Here is a 14,912-nt window from a genome sequence, read left to right as displayed (position 1 = left end):
ACAAGCTAGTCTCCAGGAGATGGGTGGTAAGCAAAGTCGGAGCTGCTATACCTTCATACTGGTGACCTCCCCTGAGTAGCTTCATTAAAATGTTCTGGGAGTGGGGTGGGGGGTCCCTGGGCACTCAGTCGGTTAAGCATCTACCTGAGGCCCAGGTCATGATCTCAGGGTCTTGGCATCCAGTCCCATGTCCCTGCTCATCTGGGAGCCTGCTTCTCCCTCTCCCTGTGCTGCTGCCCCTGGCTTGTGCTCTCTGTCCCAATCACTCTCTTTCTCTCAAATAAATAAATACATTCTCTAAAAAAAATGTTCAGGGGAAGGGAAAAGGGTAGAAGGCAGAAGAAGCAGGTTTTCATTTTCTTTCGTGGTGAAAAACCATCTATCATTCCATCTCAACACAAATAGAATCATGATTTATGTCTCACAATTTTCATAGGTGATTTCCTGCACTTTTGACATTTCTCATATTTATTAGGCAGTTTTTTCCTCTCCTCCATCAGGAAACTGGAGGAGAAAGAGGAGTTAGGTGCCTTCCCATGTGCTCTGGGTACGAAGTGAATGGTGCTGAGGCCAATCTGCCTATAATATGTGTTGGCTTCACTGAATATAAACAAAGAATAAATATGTCCATGGGAGGAAGAGGGCAGGGACTACGTAGGCATAAGATTCACCCCCAAAGGGGCGCCTGGGGAGCTCAGTCGGTTAAGTGTCTGCCGTCAGCTCAGGTCATGGTCTCAGGGTCCTGGGATCCAGCTCTGCGTCAGGCTCCCTGCTCAGGGGAAAGTCTGTTTCTCCCTCTCACTCTGTATTCTCTCCCATTCTCACTCTCTCTCAAGTAAATATATAAAATCTTTCTTTTTTTATATAAAATCTTTCTTTCTCGCTCTCAAGCAAATATATAAAATCTTTCTTTTTTTATATAAAATCTTTCTTTCTTTCTTTTTTTTTTTTTTTGAAAAGACTCACACTCTAAAATGCTCCAGTTCCATAAGGTAGGAATGGGTCATTTGAAGCTGACTGCTCATCAGAGTGGACTGTTGTTAAAAATGATTCCAAATGATCTGGAATCATTTACCCGCCCTAATCAAATCCCTATTAGTGAGAGTTGAGTAAGAATGTCCCCGTCAAGGGGCCAGTTTGACTATTTATTAGCAGCACCCCCCTGAGCAAATTACCTCTCCTCTGTAAGCCTCAGTTACTTCATCTGCAAAATGGAAATAATAATAGGATCTATCCAGAATCGTGCTGGGGTCAGCTCTCACTGGCTTACAAGAACTACCTCTGTGCTTCTCTTCCCAACTCCAAGTTTGGTGACTTCACATTGACAGGCTGAAAATAACCAGGTGGGAATATTTACGTCATGGAAATCGGCAAATGACACACACCAGAGATTTTCTTTGTGGAGCTAGCTGTTAAACGTTTTGGGGGAATTAATAAGATAATTTGTGTTAAAGGGCTTCACAGTGTCTTGCACATTGAGGACTGTGAATTATTACCATATTTCATACATGCTAAGACTTTTTGTTTATTTTCACATCCTTAAAACCAGGATATGACTTATAATCAATAATATCTGACAGTTATAATTGGCAGCATTTTTCCCTATTGGCTTACAAAATAATGGTTCATGTGCCAATCAATGGAGTGTTAAGAGTTGATGAAACACATTATTATTACTGTTATTATTATTACCAATCTTATCATTTTCATATTAGGCCCTTTATGATAGTCCATGCATATGATTCTCAGAATGTGAGGGAAAACACCAAAGTTCCCACCAAACCTAGAGTAGCATCTGGCTAATTCTAGAGGAGCCCTGGAAGTAGACAACACCCTCCCTGTCTTCGTCCTTGCCCACGACTGGCAGCCCTCCCTTCTCCCCTTGCTGTTCTCTATCCCCAAATCCTCCAGCTAAGCCCTGTGTCAGAATAATCCCGTAGGACCCTTGATGTGCGTGAATCACTTCGGAGAATGCGACCCCTCCCTGAATAGTTTTGCACGGAAGCCCCGCTGCTCACTAGGCACCAGGAGCTGGAGTCCCCATTGCAGGGGCTGGTCTGGTCAGGAGGCTTTCTTGACCCCGGGATCACCCACACAGGCTGTTGCTTGCAAACCTCTCAGCTCTAGAAACCCTTCCTGCCTCTGGATCCCATGGCCTCGTCGGTGACACTGGCTGAGAGTAGGTACCTATTAATTGCACAATCCAATGCACAACTGAGTAACAATAATAAAGATGTGCCAAATACGAAGAGTTTAAAACGTGAGATCATCAAGCATCATTTAGGCTGTGGTAAAGGTACTCAAGCATCTTGCTAGTGAGGTGTAAATTACTTTTGCTCTTTTAAGGGACAGTTTGCTGGTGCATATTAAAATCTAATATGTGCCCACCGTGCAGGTCTCTCTTCTACCGCCAGCCTCAGAGAAGCACTCCCAGGAGGCACAAAACTAGAGCACACAGGATGTCTCTACTGGAAAAAAAAAAAAAAAAAAAACAGAAAACAGCTGAAACACTAAAAAGGGATAGGTTAAATAAATGTTGCTGCCCCCATAGCCACTCTGAGTGCAGCAATTTGGAAGAATGAGGTCAATTTGTACATTCTGACAAAGAAGGAAATATTAGAGGGAGAAGAAAGCAATTTACTGAGCACTCTCTCTCTCTCTCTATATATATATATATATATATACTTAAGAGGATAATGAAACAAAACTATTTCTTTCCCTGTATTTTCATATTTGAGCCTAAAAGTCTAAGCAAAGCTACCCACGGTTACCTCTGCGAACGGGGATGGCTCTACAGCGGGTGTGGGGCCAGTAGAGCATATGGTCAAGGCAGACTTTAGCTTTATTTTTACGCTTAATTTTAATTTTACAACCAAAAGGTATTCATATGTTATTTGGGTAATGAAAAATTGTAAATAAATAAGAGGGAAGCCTAGCCAACGGGCGCACAAAGGCGTGCAGCAGCGAAGGAAGCACTCTGCTGGGGGAGGGGGCTGCCCAGTGGGAACCGTGTGGGGCCAAGCACAGCAGCGCAGAGGGGCTCAGAGCACAGACCGCTGGGCCCCCCCGGAGGAGACGGGCAGTGAGCAGGCCCTGGAAAAAATAATCACAGACAGCATTCTTCTTTTTCTTGCTTGGAAATCAAAATATTTGTTTTTCTTTGCCCAATCCAAGCTCTTATTTCCTAAAAATTTTCACAGGACGGGGTTCAATTTCCTTGCTTGGTCTCCATCCATCCAACCAATCACAACTATTTAGCTCCAACTATGTGTATGCCTGATTTTCAAGAGTAGAGAGTGTCAGAGAAGGCTTTGAGGAGTTAATGCAAACAACAACAAAAGAAAGAGAGCAAGTCAGGATTCTCCAGGCAAACAGGTGGGGTATAAGTGAAGGGAGGGGGTAGCAAGACAGGGTTCCTGAGCAAGCACACTCCAGGCAGAAGGAAAAGCATGGGCTACACCACATTTTGGCAACTCAAACTCCTCTGTGCACACAGAGGGGTTAAAAGTCCAGGAAGCAACTATAAGCTCGGTGATGAAGAAGATGCTCCAGAGTCCCCGTGAGACTTTACAAAGCAGGAGACCATCATTCTCAAGCATTTCTATACTTGCTAATGAAACACCCATCAGGGCCTGGAGGCAGAAACGCAGTCAAGGGATTCGGGACTGAACTCCAGTTTCTGGCAAAGGGAAGCCTGATGAAGACGATGCTGGCACTTTTCACTCCCAAACCAGGGACAAAGTCTGATGTGCTCCAGGGACATTCAGCCAAGTTGAAAATCAGGGACCAGGTTGGCCCACAGCATGACCCCTCTGGCTCCCTGGCCAGCTTTTGCAATTGTAATTTAGAAATCAGTTCTGATGGCTCTCCCACGCTCAATGAGAGCAGCTGTGGACTCTAGCTTTCTTTCTCGTGCCTTGTCACTCTGGCTCCAGGCAGGGCCAGGGTGAACGCTGAGATAAATCACATCGCCTACCAGAACATCAGGGAGGCCATGGAGGGGAACGGGGCCTGCTGTGGATTTCAGTCACTCCAGCACTGGTGAGCACATGTGCACTGGGTCCTGTGCACAGGGGGGTACCCGGCAGGCAGCCCAGCATGCACTCGACTATCCTGGAGGCTCTGAGTCCTGCCTGGTTCATGTTGTTTGCAAGTGCTGTGTTTGTAAAACATTTGCTCGAGATACAAAGGCGGCTGGTCAGTCATTTAAGTAAAGTATGAACCAACCACATGACAGAAATTCATCCAGCAGCTACTGTGTGTCTTTAGGGTTGGGACCCAGGATAGAATGGGCGGGAAGGACAGCCCCTGGGCGGCTCAGTGGTTGAGCGTCTGCCTTTGGCTCAGGTCATGATCCCCGGGGTCCTGGGATCCAGTCCTGCATCAGGCTCCCTGCAGGGAGCCTGCTTCTCCCTCTGCCTGTGTCTCTGCCTCTCTCTGTGTGTCTCTCATGAATAAATACAAATAAAATAATAATAAAAAAAGAAGTCTATCTAGGTGGACTTATTCCTGATGGGAGGCAATGTGGCCTGCTGGTTAGAGCTGGGTTTGAATCCACCCTATCACTCGCCAGCTGGATGACTTCAGTCCCTATACCTCAGTTTCTTCTTCTTTCAAATGGAATAAATACTATTTCCTACGTCAACATACGGTTTAGGTTAAATGAGAACAGATTAAAAGAGATAAGGATAAAGCACTTAGCTCAAAGAAAACCACCCATTGTTTACAAGGGCAAAAAGATTTCCAGGCCTCATTTTATAAGTGAGGCCCAGGGACACAGGCATTTGGAGAATAAGGGCAGCACAACATCTAAGTTGTATTGATCTCCGGAGAGCAAAGCTACCTAAGCAAGAGGATTTGGGGTCCTTTTCATTCTATATTGGCTCAGCTCTAGAGGGCTAGAACTTAAATTTTTTAAGCATTCGTGTTATGGAAATCAACCTTTACAGAAACTAAGTGGGAAAAAAAAAAAAAAAAAAACCCAGAACCTGGAAAACAGATACATTCTATTTGGGATGTAAATTAAACCTTTTAAGAGGCTTTTAAGAGGTAGCTTTTCTAGGATAATTGCACTGCAAGGACTCTAGGCCAATCTATCTTTAACCCAAATGTCACCTAGCTGGGGATACAAGCGGGGTCACTCCTAAATTGATGCCATAATTACAGTGCCTCTGAATCCAATAGATGCTCAAGCAAATCTTCAGTGCCCCCTGGCCCGGTGATTGCTGGCAGGCTCTGAGGGGTGTTTCCACGTGTCCTTGGGGACTGGGAATGAGGATTGCTACACATTCCTCTTCCTGTTTCTCCCCCCTCCACCCCGCCCGTTCCACCTGCCCCAGTTGGTTGTTCATAAAGGAAACTCACTGGTGCCCCTGTGGTCACCGCTGCCCATTGTGGGATGCCAGTGTCTATGCCCAATGGTGCTGTCTCCAGTGGCCCCAAGGCTTTCGGCTCATGGGGAGCCAACGTAGTCATGGGTGGTCCCCCAAACCTGGGCCATGCATAGTGCTTTGGGCTCACCTGCCATTTTGTGTGTGGTTAGTACCACAAAGTCCCTCATGAGATTGCTTCTGTCACCTTCTGGCCTTGGCTAGCAACACCAAAGAGGCTCTTAGCTGACCTGACAGGGAAGAGACACCAGGCCAGCCCCCTGCCAGACCAAGACCCTCTTCTGTATTCTCTTCAGCCACCCCAGCTCCAGAGATAGCCCCCACCACCCCAAGTTCTGAAAGAAGCCTCCAGGGCATCATCAAACAGACCCTGATGGAGGAAAGCTGACCTGCCAGCAGGAAACAAACAACTTCGTCAGCCAAAGACTCTGTTAGGGTACTAGCAGGGGTGCTGAAGTCATTTGCTTGGCCTTAGTGATCAATAAACCTAAAATAAGGTATTTTAAAAACCCTTATTTTTTATTAAAAAAAACACTCAAAAATAGCACCTTATTTTGTTCCAAGTTTGGATCATAGCTGTTCTCCCCTAAGGGGACCTATCTAAGGTGACATAAAAATGCCCAAAGACATAAAAATACCCTCTGTGACTATCATAAATAAATAAAAATTAAAAAAAAAAAAAAAAGGGATCCCTGGGTGGCGCAGCGGTTTGGCGCCTGCCTTTGGCCTAGGGCGCGATCCTGGAGACCCAGGATCGATTCCCACGTCAGGCTCCCGGTGCATGGAGCCTGCTTCTCCCTCTGCCTGTGTCTCTGCCTCTCTTTCTCTCTCTGTGACTATCATAAATAAATAAAAATTAAAAAAAAAAGACATAAAAATACCAAATGGGAAATGCAGATGATTTGCTATAGATAAATTAATATATATTTTAAAGATTTTATTTATTTATTTATCCATGAGAGACAGAGAGAGAGGCAGAGACATAAGCTGAGGGAAGAGCAGGCTCCCTGGAGGGAGCCCTATGCAGGACTCGATCCCAGAACACCAGGATCACCACTTTAGCTAAAGACAGAGACGCTCAACCACTGAGCCACCCAGGCACCCCTAAATTAATATTGTAAACATTCATTATAAGCTGATGCAAGTTAGAAAATTTCCATAATAATAATTCCTTCAAAGCAATGCTTGGTAAGGGCTGTGATGTGCTGGTTAAAATGTCTTGGTTACCTGAAGGTCAATGTTAACCTTCATTTGTGCCTAGAATTAACTTCTTCCACTTTGGTGTGGTCATCAGAGAGGATTTATGGGAATTAATTCGTCTATTCTTCACTGCATACTACTGTATTTCTACTGTGTGCCAGGTACTATTTTAGGGGTGATACACATGACTGACCAAGCAGACCAGACCCAAACTTCATGGATTTTCTTTCTGTAATTGGGGTACAGACAAAACAAACAAGCCAACAAAAGAGAAACATATGGTGATAAGGGTTGTAAAGATCAAGTAAGGGACCGGAGATGATAAGAATACTTTAAATAGGGTCAAGAGGAGGTGATAGGAGAGCAGATGTTGGACTGAAATGGGGAGGCATGCCCCATGGTTACCTAGAGAGAAGCATGGTCCATTGGGTAAGGGGGGAAGGGGTAAGGGCAGGTGCAAAAGCCCTGAAGTGCTGCAGGTGTTTGAAGAACACAAAGCTAGGGTGAGAGGACAACTTGGGAGGTGATACTAGGAGCTTGAGTAGGTAGGTCGTGGTGAGGACTCGGATTTTAACAGAGTGCCTTGATGATTATTGATCATTTCTGATGCTAGAATCTAAAAATATTCTGATCATTTCTGTAGGGGACGCTGTGCTGAACTGCCCAGACATCCCAATTCCCATCCAGGACCCCAGCAGTCATTTTCCCCAGACGTGGCTGGGGCAGGTCCTCTCCAGGCCCCGGGGCCGAGGGGCGGGGCCTCGCCCTCGCTCACGCTCCGCCCACAACAATGGCAGCCAATGGCTGGCCAGCGTGGGCCCGTGGAGGCTCCGCCCCCTCGCCTTATTGGAGTAAGAGCAAGGCTCAGAGGCGGTGTGGACGCGCTGTGGGTTGGGCTGAGGTCCTGCTGCGGTCGTCCTGTATTCCAGCATCTTCTGTCCAGTTTTGCCTGCTGCAGCCACACAGGTGTCGACCCAGAGAACACTGCCTGGTAGGCCTCCGGCAGGGGAGTCCCGGAGCCCCAGAGGCTCCCCCACCCCCACCCCCCAGCAGGGATTCAACCCAGGACCATTCTGAGCACCGGGCTGCATCATACAGATCTGTAGATGGACAAGTCGAGGATGACAACCACTGTGTCCCGGCAAGCTGACAGAACCGGTGAGTTCATTTTTTTATTGGTCCTTGGCCGGCTGACCGCTTGGTTTCATTTGGTGCTTTTCCCTAAAAGCAGAAAACCGGTAAGAACGGGGAAGGAGGTGGAGAGCGTTCTCCTGAGTTGGAATCTGGTTCTACTCTGTTTTGATTCTTTGATTCTCATGAGCCCATCAGTTCCTTCACTCAAAGATACGGAGAGCATATTAACGCTATTTAAGTGTGAACAGACATCCAAAAGCAACTCTGAGTTTGTCAGACCCACTTTTCTGAGTTTTAAAAAACCTAAAGATCTCAAAATAGAGAAAATGCTGCCACACTTAAAAATGTCCGGTTACTGATAGTCTCATGAGCATATGCACTCAGCTGGACTGGAGGTCGTCTACATTATCCATGCACGTGTTGGATATCATTACTGCTGAACAAAATTGCAAATTGAAGGTGAAGCATCATTTACCCACAGAGACAATTCTTTGACTACCCCCATGCTAGGCTCACAACAGTAATCAAAATGTGCCCAGCCCGTCTGCTTTGCTGATAGGATTCTCCAGCTAGTTACCTACCTGGTGTCTGCTGCTCCTCTTCCCAACTGAATCTTCACATTGTCAGAGTGGCAGCTAAAATCTATATTTCCCAGGCTTGCTTGTTATTTAGGGGTGGGAGAGAGAGAGTGCTGGGGCAGTTACATGTGCTGGGAGAAGTAGCCAAAAGTCAGTTAATGGGGGTTCTGGGAATCCTCACTCAGCTGCTGGGCACCCTTCCACCTTCCCTGGTGTTTTGCTGCTTGTTTCCTGGATGGGTGGATAACAAATGGGAGGGGAAAAAAAAATGGGAGGGAAATAACAGAATCACCTGATGGCTTGTTAAATCTCCAGTTGCTAGACCCCCACCTGGAAAGTTTCTGATGCAGCTGGTCTGGGATGGACAGAGGATTTGCATTTCTAACCAGTTCCCAGTTGGGAGATGACATGTTGACGCCCAGTAGCTGCAGCTTCAGAGGCCCACTTTGTGAACAAAAGATGATCTTAAGGGTAGAAGCCAAATCCTAAGGATTGTGGAACCTAAGGATAGAAGGAATCTGGGTTTCTGACATGAGTGTGATGAGATTGTAGTTTATGTTAAGAAATATGTACTTGGCTTTTTGTTGCTTCTAGCAGTTTATAAAAAGCTCATGATTTCTAGGGTGGTGCGAGAGGTAAAGATGTCTTTTGTTGATGAGGTACTGTTGGAAAGCCCCTCCAGGTAACTGAAGGTTGGAGCTGGTTGCCAAGGGAACAGCCCTGTGATTTGAGGGTTGGGACTTTCCAGTGATTGGGGGTTGGCACCATCTCCAATCCATCTCCAATGGCCATTGATTTAATAAGTCATGCTTGGTAATGAAGCCTCCATTTAAAACTCCAAAACAGGGGATCCTGGGTGGCTCAGCAGCTCAGCGGCTTAGAGCCTGCCTTTAGCCCAGAGTGCGATCCTGGAGTCCCGGGATCGAGTCCCATGGAGCCTGCTTCTCCCGCTGCTCGCTCTCTCTCTCTCTCTCTCTGTCTCTCATGGGTGAATGAATGGAATCTTTTTCTTTTTTTTTTTCTTTTTTTTTTCTTTTTTTTAACACTCCAAAACACCAGATTCTAGGAGCTTCCAGATTGATGAACCTATGGAAATGGTAAGGGAAGGTGGTTCGCTGGAAGGGGCACATAGACACTACACCCTTTCCCCATCTCTTCATTGGTCTGTTGATACATATTCTTTATTATGCTTTGTAAAAAACCGGTGATCTAGTAAAAGCTTTTGGTCACTTTTGTGAGCTGCTCCAGCAAATGAACCTGAGGAGGGTTGTTGGAACCTCTCATCTATATGTGTTAGCCTGAAGCAGAGGTGTGTGTGAGGGGCGGTCTTGTAGGATGGAGCCCTTAACCTGTGAAAGCTGGTGCTGTCTTTAGGTGGATAATGTCAGAATTGAGTTAAATTATAGGATGCCCAGCTGGTGTTCAAGAACTTGTTGGTGTGGGGGACTCCCCCTACATGTGTGCACACACACACACACAAACACGTTTTAAACTGAGTCATCCTACCTGCTCAGATTTCCTTTTCCTGAAAGAAAAATAAAACCCCTATCTTGTTAAACCACTATTCTTTGGATTTTTCGATTGTATATGGCTGAACCTGCTCTCACTTGATAAAAAGGCCTCAGGCCATAGCTAGTATTTCCTTCCTCAAACTTTTTAGAAATTGCCAGGGTCTCCTCTTTTTTCTCCCAAGCAAAGAGGAAATTGGAATGTGACCTGGCAATGAAAGCCTTGAATTCTAACCTTACATTTGGCTGCATGGTCGAAGACTAGGAGAGAACCGGTACTTACGTAGATTACTTTATGAAAGCTTGTACACTCTGAACGCCGGGTGGAGGGGTAGCCATGAGTGGTTCCTCTAGCACTACATGAGCTGTCCGCAGAATGGCAGTTGTAGGGAGCCATAAGTCTTACACACCTGACCCCCCCCCCCCCCCCCGCCCCAAGTCCAAACCTTCCTCTCTCTCCACGGAAGCAGTTGGGATCAACAGAGTGGCTTTTGTCTCTTATTTGGAAATAAGGAATGACAAGGCTATGAGGTGTCTCCCCGCGTATCTGATCAAGGAAGGAAAACCATGCCATGTTTAAAGTTCCTGTGATGAAAGTTTCTTTTGGATAATTATGCAATTTCTGAAGGTTCTTTGTCAAAATTCTCTCCTCGAGAATTTTGTGTGCTTGCTCTTTGAAATAGTTTTTTTTTAAATTAAAGATGAAGAGAAAGCTTGACTACAGTCTCAAATAAGATAACAGATGATTATGACTGGCTGTTGCCATGGGTCCTTATTTCTGCTCTAGTTGAAATAATTAGAGGGGTCAAAACATTTATCTCCCACCTACATTCCCAGTTGCCTGGTGATGCTCACAGGAGTTCATGTGTAGGAAGAGGGCGGACACTGCCTCCCCCGTCTCCATCACCAGGGCAGGTGCATTAGCTCCAGGCCAAGTGACTCTTTGGATAGTTGATGAATCCCATCTGTAGGCAGAGGGCTGAAAGTAGTGCAGGTGACGTGGGCATTGATATTTTATCTTTGACTACACACAGGGGAAGTCTGCATCTGGGGATGAGCCCATACCCCCGGTATCATTAAAAGGTGGAGCACCTGGGAGGAAATAAAAAAGATCTCATGAAACCAACTCTAATAAACCTACCCCTAAACATGGTTGGCAAATATCACTATAAAAAAAGCACTTTGCTGATTTCCCGGTTTATAGTCTCTTTCCCCATTTTCAACCCACCTGTAGAAAATAAATCCTTGATTTTAGAACTTTCTCAGGTACTCTGAGCCTGCTGGGATTCTCAACCAACAGAGTCTCCCCCCAAAGGAGGCATTTCACTCTGGGGTTTCTGTATTGTGGCACCAGCCCAGGTGACTCAGTCTGGCCTTTTTTTTATGCCAATGGGAGTGAAGCCTGAGGTGGAAGTGAAATGACTTTGGAATGTAAGATGGAGCTGACCAAGGGGTCAAGGAACATGGCAGGTTGTGTGGTTGCCATTGGCTTTAATTCAAACAGAAGGAATTCCTCCAGAATAGAAGGGGCAGATGGAGCATGTCACAGGCTGACCCTACAGGGTTTGTTTCATTGGTCCTCATTGTTGTCCTAACCAAGGTAGCATGAATTACTACCCCTTCTCTGTGGATGTGATATGGAAGATGCAGGCTCCCTTCTACCCCCAGTTGGCCCCATATACACACAGACCTCTTGTGTTTGGGATCCCTCTTCTAATTTTTTTTCCCTTTATACATAAACTGCAAAGTTGGGTGTTGGGACGGTGGTGGGAACGGTGGCTGATATCCATGAGGGGCAGATTTGAAGAGGTCCAGCAGAATTTCACAGGCACAGAAAGGGTCAGTCCTGCTATGAAATCTCAGGGCAGGTGCAGGATATTGATGAGGTCCCTCATTACATCTTTCCTGAGCACAGGCAATATGGTTTGAGAAGGTGTATATGTAGTCATTTTGCAAAAGTGAGGGAGAGCATTGATCAGCTTTGCAGCAGTTTCCCTCTGGGGAGCTCATGGAAAGACCACCTGCCCACTTTTTAAGGAAATGCCCAATTCCCCTGAGATACTTCTTCCAGTATCCCCTCTGTACCTCTTCCTCCAAACTATTTTTTTTTCATGGTAGATCTTGATGGTCCAAAAGACCTGGAACCCCGAAGAACAGGAAGGCAAGGCGGGCTTAAAACTTTCTAAAATAGCAAAGGAAAGAAGAGGAAACCTGTTTACTCACCATGTTAGTATTTCTGCACATTTCACATGCATGGCTCTGTTTGGGTGCACAGAGGGCTCCAGGCAGGACTCTTGAAATGAGCCCAGCAGTGCCAGTGCACCCCAAGAACTGTAAATATTAACTAACAAGGAAACAATTGAGTTCCTTGGATGTGCTCAGTGGGTGTTGATTCTTAGCAGTCATTATTGGCATCTGAAATCCCGGGTTGAGGAATTAGAATCAACAATTTATTTTTCCATTACAATTTTTGCAACACAGGAATTTTTTTTTTCCCCTGATGGCTTTGGATCACAGGCAGTCTCACAAGTATGTCTTAGAGATGCTAGCCAAGGTATTCAGATTCATATTTCCTAGTGAAAAGTACTCAGTGAGGTCCTGGAATTGATAAAGCTTTTCAGTGTGGCACCATTTGACCTCTGGCACGGAGATCCACCCAGTCTGGTTAAGAGCTGGGGTTGCCAGGGGACTAGATGAAGAGCCCAGGATGGGAAAAGCCATTTCAGAAGGATCCATTGTGCTCTCGAGACCATAACTGCTGTCTCCATTGGTCAATTAATGTTCCCTGATAGTCTGTGATTGCAAATGACTGTAGCTATTGATGGTTCAGAATAAATTAGAAAAGCTGCCTGCTGTCCCTGTTATTAGAAGGGTAGGACTTTTAACTAACAAGGTGTATCCTTTTCACTTTACCTCCTTATGAAAGAGCTTGGAATAAGCATCCCTAGTTGATTTTCTTTTTAAAAAGATTTTATTTATTTATGGTGTGTGTGGTGTGGGGGGTAGGGGCAGAGGGAGAGGGGCAAGCAGAATCCATGCTAAGTGCAGAGTTCCACGTGGGTCCTGATACCATGACCCTGAGAGCACGACTTGAACAGAAATCAAGAGTTGGGAGCTTAACTGGCTAAGCCACCCAGGGACTCCTCCCCACCAGTTGATTCCCTTTTTCCTGACAGCTTTCCTCCATCAAATCCTAGAGCTTCACTTACCATGTTAAGTCAGAACCAGAAACCCCAAAACCAAATCAAATTAATAATGTAATTCATTATCTAGGAGGCTGTGCCTTTGTTCAGTTCACTGAAAAATATGAGAGACCAAAAAAGAAAGCAAGACCAGTGAGAGATACGGATGAAAAAGAAAGATGAGAAATAGGGTAGATTGGAAAACACAGGTGCATCAAATGTAAGACTTTACTGAGTTTTTATTAAGTGTTTTGTCCTTGGTTCTTGGGTTCTACATGAATTTATTTTTCTGCTTTTTTTTTTATCTTGCACAAGGAATAATGTATGTACATCTCAGCAGTAGTACAGTTTGATCAGAAATGATACTGCTTCTGGGGCGCCTGGGTGGTGCATTCTGTTAAGCATCTGACTCTGAGTTTCTCTCTGAAGGTGGTAAGATCAGCCCCAAGTCCCTTAGGGCTCTGTGCTCAGCAGGGAGTCTGCTTGGGCTTCTGTTCCTTCCCTCCCCCTTCCGATTTGCAACCCCCCTCCCCACATGCTCATAGGTGTGTGCTCTATCTCTCTCTCATTCTAAAACAAATAAAACCCTTTAAAAAAAATCTCCCTCTGCTCCCCCAGTCTCAAATCTTAAAAAAAAAAAAAAAGATATTGCTTCAGATCATTCAATAAAAATTTCTAAAAACTTTGACAAATTTTGAGGGTTTTTGAAACAATGGTAAACCTAAGAGACAATGCGAATACACTTGGCACATCATGGCCATCTTTAGTGTCCCAGTCTTTGTTATGATTGTTGGTATTATTGATCCTAGCAAACCCCTTACATTACTGATTTTGATCCCGAGGCAAATAAGAGTTCGCATTAGGTTGAAATCATGGTCTCAGGTTGGAATTAAATGCTTTTTCTGGATGTATAAAAAAACTTTGGTGACCTTGAGCAAGTGAGTTAATCTCCCTACTGTAAAGATGCTTGATTGGCAAACACAGGCAAGTGGAACAAGTAGGCAGCTTCTGCAGACAAGCCAGGGACTTAAAAAGCGTGCAGTCCTCGACACTGTAGAAATTTTCTTTTTTCCTAATGGGTTCTTGTCAAAAGCAGTATGAACTAAACATTTTTGCACGTTCAAACAGCTACTTACGTTCTCCAGATCTTGATGGTGGTGGGTAGGGGACAAGCAGCACGGGTCTTGGTTCTTATTAAAGCCCTGATAAATATGAGTCTACTTGCTGAATCTAAATTTCAGCAAGTAGACTGGATACCCCTGACAACACCATTTCCCACCACGGTTCCTCCCCCCCCCCCCCCTCCAGCAAACTTCCTTAAGTCTTAAAAAAAAAAAAAAAAAAAAACCAAAAACAAAAAAACCTTCCTTAAGTCTACTGTTACTCCTTTGGATTTAACAAGCTTCTGTTTAAAAAATGAAAAGGAGCAGGGTGCCTGGGTCGTTCAGTTGGTTATGCATCTGCTTTTGGTTCAGGTCATGATCCCGGAGTCCTAGGATTAGGCCCCTTGTCAGGTCAGGCTCCCTGCTCAGTGGGGAGTCTGCTTCTCCTGTTCTGCCAACCACCCTCTCCCCCTCCCCTTCCTGCTTACCAGCTCACTCTCCAATAAATAAAATCTTAAAAAAAAAAAAAAAAAAAAAAAAAAAGAAACCATTGGCAGGGATGACCTAATTAACATAAGAGCCATTGGGTGAAGGGTAGCAAGAAAAAGAAACACTGTCTATTACTCTTTATCTGGGCTGGGGAAGGAAGAAGTGATGGTGTCAAGGGGTAGCTAAAGCCCAAGCTGGGGAGTTTGGGAGACCCGGATCTGAATCTTAGCACTTTGTTGACTGTGTGGCCTTGGGCCAATTACTTGACTTCTCTGACTTTGAACTGCTGCATCTTCATTTTTTTTTTTTGAATTTTAATATTTTATTT

This window comes from Canis aureus, chromosome 1, assembly GCF_053574225.1.
Source record: "Canis aureus isolate CA01 chromosome 1, VMU_Caureus_v.1.0, whole genome shotgun sequence".
Classification (NCBI taxonomy): Eukaryota; Metazoa; Chordata; class Mammalia; order Carnivora; family Canidae; genus Canis; species Canis aureus.
The sequence above is the reverse complement of the archived record's forward strand: the minus strand, read 5'-3'. Positions refer to the sequence as shown.